Source organism: Vigna umbellata, chromosome 5, assembly GCF_029865625.1.
Source record: "Vigna umbellata cultivar VRB3 chromosome 5, Vumbellata_1.0, whole genome shotgun sequence".
Classification (NCBI taxonomy): domain Eukaryota; kingdom Viridiplantae; phylum Streptophyta; class Magnoliopsida; order Fabales; family Fabaceae; genus Vigna; species Vigna umbellata.
In genome coordinates this window covers 56,414,803-56,421,712 of record NC_142169.1, presented here as the reverse complement: position 1 = coordinate 56,421,712, position 6,910 = coordinate 56,414,803, and the positions used below count along the sequence as shown (strand labels likewise).

The 6,910-nt window shown below is 36.2% G+C and overlaps 1 long non-coding RNA gene across 1 annotated transcript; it reads right to left on the bottom strand.

Annotated features, from left to right (window-relative positions):
* Positions 1 to 2,964: 2,964 nt before the first annotated feature.
* LOC148198681 (uncharacterized) lies at positions 2,965 to 4,564 on the bottom strand. The gene is made up of 2 exons (XR_015779900.1): positions 4,164 to 4,564; positions 2,965 to 3,367 (listed from the first exon to the last, which is right to left on the bottom strand). It is a non-coding gene; the product is annotated as an uncharacterized LOC148198681 (long non-coding RNA).
* Between the last annotated feature and the right edge of the window lie 2,346 nt (positions 4,565 to 6,910).

Below are 6,910 nucleotides of genomic sequence, written 5' to 3'. Positions count from 1 at the left end.
TCACTTAAATAATTTGTTAATGTAGGTTAAGACAAAATCGTCTATGTAATTAAATATTATTATATTTTGAAGTTTAACCAAATAACATTAAATAAAATAATAATATGAAAATAACATAGGATGAAAATACAAATACTTAGAATCAAAATTTTCAATACAGTAAATTTTAGAAAAAAAAAAACTCAAGATTTTAGGAAATAGAAAAACAACTAAGCCAAACATCCAGACGCAATGCTAAACGACTATCAAGTTAGAAATGTCTAAGAGAGTTAAAGCTAAAAGACTAAAACTTATCATACCTAAAGAGTATTTAGTTTAGCTCTCGAGAAAACAAAACAATGTCAAGACGATGTTATTGACAAAACACACTAAAAAAGACTAAAACTTAAAACACAAACAAAGCTAAACATTGTCTGTCTATAAAGATAGAATAACAAGAAGCGTTTACTCTGCCTAAAGGACACCATGAGCTTCTTCAGACGTCCTTAATCAACGCTTGGTATCTTTGGAAGAAAAACTTAATTGTCAAACGCTACCTCAACGGTAGAAAATAAAAAACACTTTGTTGTTCTGAGCAAACATTAAATGACATTAAATGCTCAACGTTCAAAAACAATGAAAGCGATAAGAGAAAACATATTTGTTGCATGTACAATCCTACTCTATTATTTGCATATGAGCTATTCTACACATATCCACAAACTTCAAATCAAATTATCAGAAGTGGAAGTTAGAGACAAAAGAGATATTAACAAAATGTTCTTCACTTGAATTCATGTCTAGAACATACAACCTACTTCAAGCAAATGATTGAAAAAACATGCTTGCTTTGACAAGTTAACTTTATCCAACGACTGTTGTACATGATGAAGAAGAAAGCACAAGAATCAAGGCCAAAAGCTTAGTCTAACATACATTTACCCAAAAGCCTATAAATATAAGAGCTTTCAAATGAAGAATAAAGATGATAGCATACAATGAAATATTCATCCTGAGAAACATGCGAAAGAAAAGAAAAGAAAGAGCTAAAAAAAATACATATGAGCAAAAAAAGAGAACAAGAGAAAGGAAAAAAAAGAAATATTATCGAGCTTCATTGTCATATTGCTTACTGTTTGTAAGAAAGAGAGAAAGAGAAAAGAAAGAAACACTTGTGAGTGTTTAGACTACATTATATTGTAATTAAATCCTCATTACGAGAGTAATAGTCTGAACGACTTGTAAGCAATCTTTGATTGCAATTCTAAAGAGAATTAAAACACTTGTTGAACTTAGTTGAGTTAAAGAAATCTAGCAAGGTTGCTTAATACCAGGAGTGATGTGAATACTCCTCCAAGTCTAGGGTAACATGTGGTTATTCGCTGACTTTGGAGACTAGGAGTGGTGAGAATACTCATCCAAATCTAGGATAACAAGAGGTTACTCACTAATTGTGGAAAGCAGGAGTGGTGCAAATACTCAGTGTAATCTTGTGAAGATTATAATGGAACCCTCTATAAAGGAAACTGGACGTAGCTTAGTTGAAGTGAACCAATATAAAAATATCTGTGCAATTATTTCTCCTCTTGCCTAAACGCTTCTCTTAACCTGTAGTTGAGTTTTTATTTCTAAACTCAAGAACCTTCCAAGCTAAACGATTAATATTAAACAAAGGAAGTTCTTATAAACTCCACAGTGTACATTATGAATAGCACGACGAAAGCACTTCTTGATATAATCTTTTATAAGGTAGAACGTCTAAGCATTTAAAAGAAAATCATAAAATTCTACAATGTGCTCTATCAGAAGGGTTGCAAAAAAGAATTTTTTCTTTAACACTATTCAACCCTCTACGTGTTTGGCGTGGAATTCTCCATCATCCTTTACGCTGTATTCACATAAATAGAATGTATTGTTTATGCATTTTTGCAAGCGAAGAAATAAAGTGAATTTTGTGCTCGTTTGAAAAAAAAATGCAAAGAACGATTTAAAGGGATTTGCGGGATGAATTATTTTTCAATCACCTGTGAATGTGGTGAGATTTGGAGGGATCGAATTTAAAAAGTCTGCATTATCCCTCTATCTGGATATAATTCCACTTGCATACGTTAATATATGTGTTGAGTGTAGACAAAGAGAAAGCTAAGGTGAGGTAAGTATGACAGTAGTGTTGTTTAGGCAAGTATTTGTTGCTTTTTACGTTGCAGGGTTGGTGGTATATGAAGATAAGGTTGATGACCATATAAAGATGAAGAAGAAAGTGGTTGATAAAGAACACGAATGTTTGAAGCTGAAGAAAATGAAGAACATGAAACCATATTTGGTTCCAAGGAACTCGTATTCGGTTCCAGCCATATGAAGTCGTATGAACCACAACTGATAACCCCAATGAATTGCGATGCCACTTACTTATCTGTAAGCCAAGTTGCCAAAATTATGGATAGCTTTATTGTAGTTGGGTGTGGAAATTAATGTGAGGATAGGGGAGCCAAGAAAAAAAAGGGGTTTAGCATACTTCATTTTCCATTTTCCAACACTACAAAAAAGAAGGGCATTACCGAAGGCCAGAAGCCCTCGGAAAAAGCCCAAAACCGTCGGTAAAAGGTAATTACCGAAGGCTTATCGACGGCCAAAAAGCCCTCGGTAAATCCCTTGTCGCTAAAATTACCGAGGGCTTTTGCCCTTCGGTAATTACCGAAGGGCAAAAGCCTTCGGTAAGCCTTCGGTAATTACCGAAGGGCAAAAGCCTTCGGTAAGCCTTCGGTGATTACCGAAGGGCAAAAGCCTTCGGTAAGCCTTCGGTACGTTCCTCCTTTTATTTCAAATCTTTGGTACTGTTTCAGCCATTACATACATATATACTGCACACTTATTAAGCACAAAACTGCATAGAAACAAAAATACCAGGAACAGGGGCAAGCATTAAAGAATGTACACTACCATATTCTTCCAGAACATGATGTCTAAATATACAAAAAGAAAGCAAAATGAAATTAACTTATTATTAGAGCTTTAAAATAGATACCAGCTTTTTTTTTTACATAACAAGCAAGAGCAGGTTCCAAGACATCTGCAACAATCAGTGAATACAACTAAGTACTGGTTCGAGGAAGTTGAAAATCTAGAGCAGCAATCTAACAATAGCAACAGTAATAGCAGTAACATCGTGCATAGCATTGTTCTGTTTGGTGAGTTTTCAATTCCCAGAGAAATCACTCTCACAAAAGGTAGCCTCATTAGCAGCATCATTGGCTCCATCTTCAGCAAACTTGGGGTCTCCTTTCTGCAGAGCCTCGGTGGCTTGTGGAACATCAACTATCAACATTGCTTTGTATTTACTGGCACAAGAACTCAAGGCTCTTCTTTGCTTAGGTCCTGCTCCCTTCCCCTGCAAGTCATGGAGGAATTGAAGCTCACGGTTTTAGAGCTTTCATGTTGAAGAATGAAGAATGAAGTGTGAATTTTATAATGAGGAGCTGGAATAAAGGTGGGAATAAAGGTGGGAATAAAGGTGTGAATTTTAGGGCCCATGAAGAAGCATTTTGGAAAAGCATTCAGAAAGATGGAATAAAGGTGGGAACCACCAAATTCTCTTGGCTGGAACGTGAATCTTGAAGCCATCAAAATGAAGAGCTGCACATAATTTAATTAAAGTGGCATCCAGCTCATACTCCACGGCTTGCATTCAACACTTGCAACTCATTTCAATTAACAAGTGAAGATATTTAGCTACAACAAGAGCTCACGAGGCACACCACGTTGAAGGGAGTGGAGCTGCACGGTGTAAGGAAAAGACATGGGAAAAGCACTCACGGTGCAGTAAAAGAAGCCACAACAACATGAAGAAGAAGCACACAACAGCTTGAAATTTCCAGTTAAGCATCCAACAATCTATTTATTCAAATATCCTCAACGACCAAGATCCAACAAATGTTGGCACCTCCAGAAACTCTAAGACGTCTTAATTCACATCAAACAACCCAATAATTCAGAAAAAACATCATCACATCTTAATCTACTTCAATCACAATCAACACAAATTAAGCATAGAAAGACCAAGATTTAAATGTCCTTATCTATATTTCTCAAAGAATTTGATACCCTGAGTTTATTTATGCAAACTTTATAATTCTGCCATTATTATAGAAAGCAAACAAGAGATCAGCTAAGTGTTAATTAAGTACCTGTGGTGAAGATGGCAGAGTGGGCCATGCGGGGAAGGAGTGTCTTCGCAGTCAGATGCGGCAGAGGAAGACGGCGTGGTCGTGATGGTCGTGGTCTTGGGGAGGGTTCTTCCAGTTTCCCTTGCGGCGGAGCCAGGCTTCATCACGGTAGGCGTCCGGCAACCATGGACTGCAGGAGCGACGGTGCGGACTGCAGGAGCAGTGGGCGCTGGAGCAAAATCCCAGGAGCGGCGGTGCGGACTGCAGGAGCGGTGGGCGCTGGAGAAAAATCCCAGGAGCGGCGGTGCGGACTGCAGGAGCGGTGGGCGCTCCCAAGAGCGGCGGTGCAGACTGCGGTAGGCGTCCGTCGACCATGGACGTCCGGTTCCAGTGAATGGAAGAGGGAAATCCCAGGAAGGGCAGCGATGGCGCGGGGACGGGAGTGAAAATTTGGGAGAAGCTTTCCCAAAAAGCATTTAGGAAAACGGAGGAGGGAAATCCCAAATTCAGATTTTATTATGTGAATGCATATACCGACGGCCAAAAGCCTTCGGTATTGTCATTTTTACCGAGGGGTAAGAGACCTTCGGTAATAATCCTTCGGTAATAAATGAATTTGTAGTAGTGCAAACAGTAACACATCTATGTTTGATAAGATTTGTTTTGAAGCATATAATTATTAAATGAATAAACTATAATGTTTATGTTATTACATTTGAATAAAATTATTTCATTTTACTAAATTACAATTTTTAACATTTTTTTAAAAAATTAATAATTAATTTTAATTTTTTCTCTCTTTATAAACACTTTTACAATTAAATATACCATTAAAAATTATCATTTTATATTACTTTAATAACTAGAGACATTTTGGTAATCTTCAATTTTATCAATTAAATAATTATTTTTTATCTATCACATCGGTCAAATCTTACCATAATTCTCACAAACTTTACTTTCAAATTCACTCTCACTCATCTCCAAATCCACTCAAATAAACAACAATTAATTCACCCTCAAATTTCCTTAAATTCATTCACTCACTCTCACCCAAATCTTTCCTTCAAAGTAAATACAACCTTATAGTCACAGACATTAGTTTAATTGACTGCAAATGGAAAATATTTCCTCTCAAAACAAACATTCATTAGTGTCGGAACCGGAATCGCGACGGGACGACGATCCAAAAAAAGACGGGTTTTGAAAAAGAGATTTTGGAGTCGCCACCATAGTTTATTTTAGAAAACTATGGAAAAACCATAAAATGATAAGGCATGGTCTGCGAAAACCGGATTTTGGGTTCGGGAGTCGGTTACGCGTAGGGAAGGTATTAGAACCCTACAGCGCCTGCCCAAAGGCAGTACCTTTAACTAAATACGCGAATGTGATGTGCTTTTCAAAATGTTTAACTATCCCCTAAAATAAAACTCTAAAGAAACAAAATATATTTTTTTAGTTTTTTGGGCCCGACAAGTATTGACCTTGCTCCTACGTATTCTCATTCAAAATGAGAAATCAGCGTTACGTAGTTCTTTTGGAGCTATTTGGGAAATTTGTTTGGAAATTGTTTGAAAATTTGTTTTGAATGAATTTGGATAATTTTGGATTTTTGGGGAAGGTGAACCTGACAAGGACTAGCCTTGCTCCTATGTATCTCCACTCTTGATGGAGAGTCAAGGATCACGTAGTTCTGGCCTAAAAGATTGTTTTTGTTGTTTGAAAATGTGGATGTTTTTAATTTTTGAACATTTTATGGTTTTTTTAATATTTTCGAGAAAAAAGAAGGTAATGAGTACTAGGCCGACACGGACGGTCACACAAGCACTCATACCATTATTTAAATTTTTTGATATTGAGGATATTAAGTACTAGGCTGATGCGGACGATCGCACGAGCACCCATATCCTCATTTAATTATTTAAATAAGAGAGACAGGTATTGAACACTACGACGATGCGGACGATCACACGAGTGTTCAACCTTTAAAACATATTTTGTTATTTTTATTAAAAGAAAGAGAAAAAGGTTTTTAGCACAAGGACGACGCGAGCGGTCACACGTGTGCTTAACCTTTAAAACATATTTTTGTTATTTTTTATAAGAAAGAAGAAAAGGTTTTCTGGCACAAGGACGACGCGAGCGGTCACACGTGTGCTTAACCTTTAAAACATATTTTTGTAATTTTTATTTAAGAAAGAAGAAAAGATTTTTAGCACAAGAACGACGCGAGCAGTCACACGTGTGCTTAACCTTTAAAACATATTTTTGTAATTTTTATAAGAAAGAAGAAAAGGTTTTTTAGCACAAGGACGACGCGAGCGGTCACACGTGTGCTTAACCTTTAAAACATATTTTTGTAATTTTTATTTAAGAAAGAAGAAAAGGTTTTTAGCACAAGGACGACGTGAGCGGTCACACGTGTGCTTAACCTTTAAAACATTATTTTTGTTATTATTTTTTTTGTATCTATTTTCTCCTCTCTTTTTTTGTGTTTAGAGTGCAGCAAATAAACAAGTCCAATAAATAAATTAAAAAAACAAGATATAGGGGTGGGGGTTATCGTACAAGGGGTTACATATAATAAAACCTAATAGTCAAACAAATAATAAAAGCATAAAAATAAAATAAAAGCAAGAGAACATCTCAATAAGAATTGGGGTGCAGAGATAAAAACCAGAGGTGCGGAGTAAAATTGAGGCTCTTTAGTTTGGGCAAAAACCCTTTTTCTCCAACTTTGTATCTGTCAAGGGTGTAAGGATGAAATT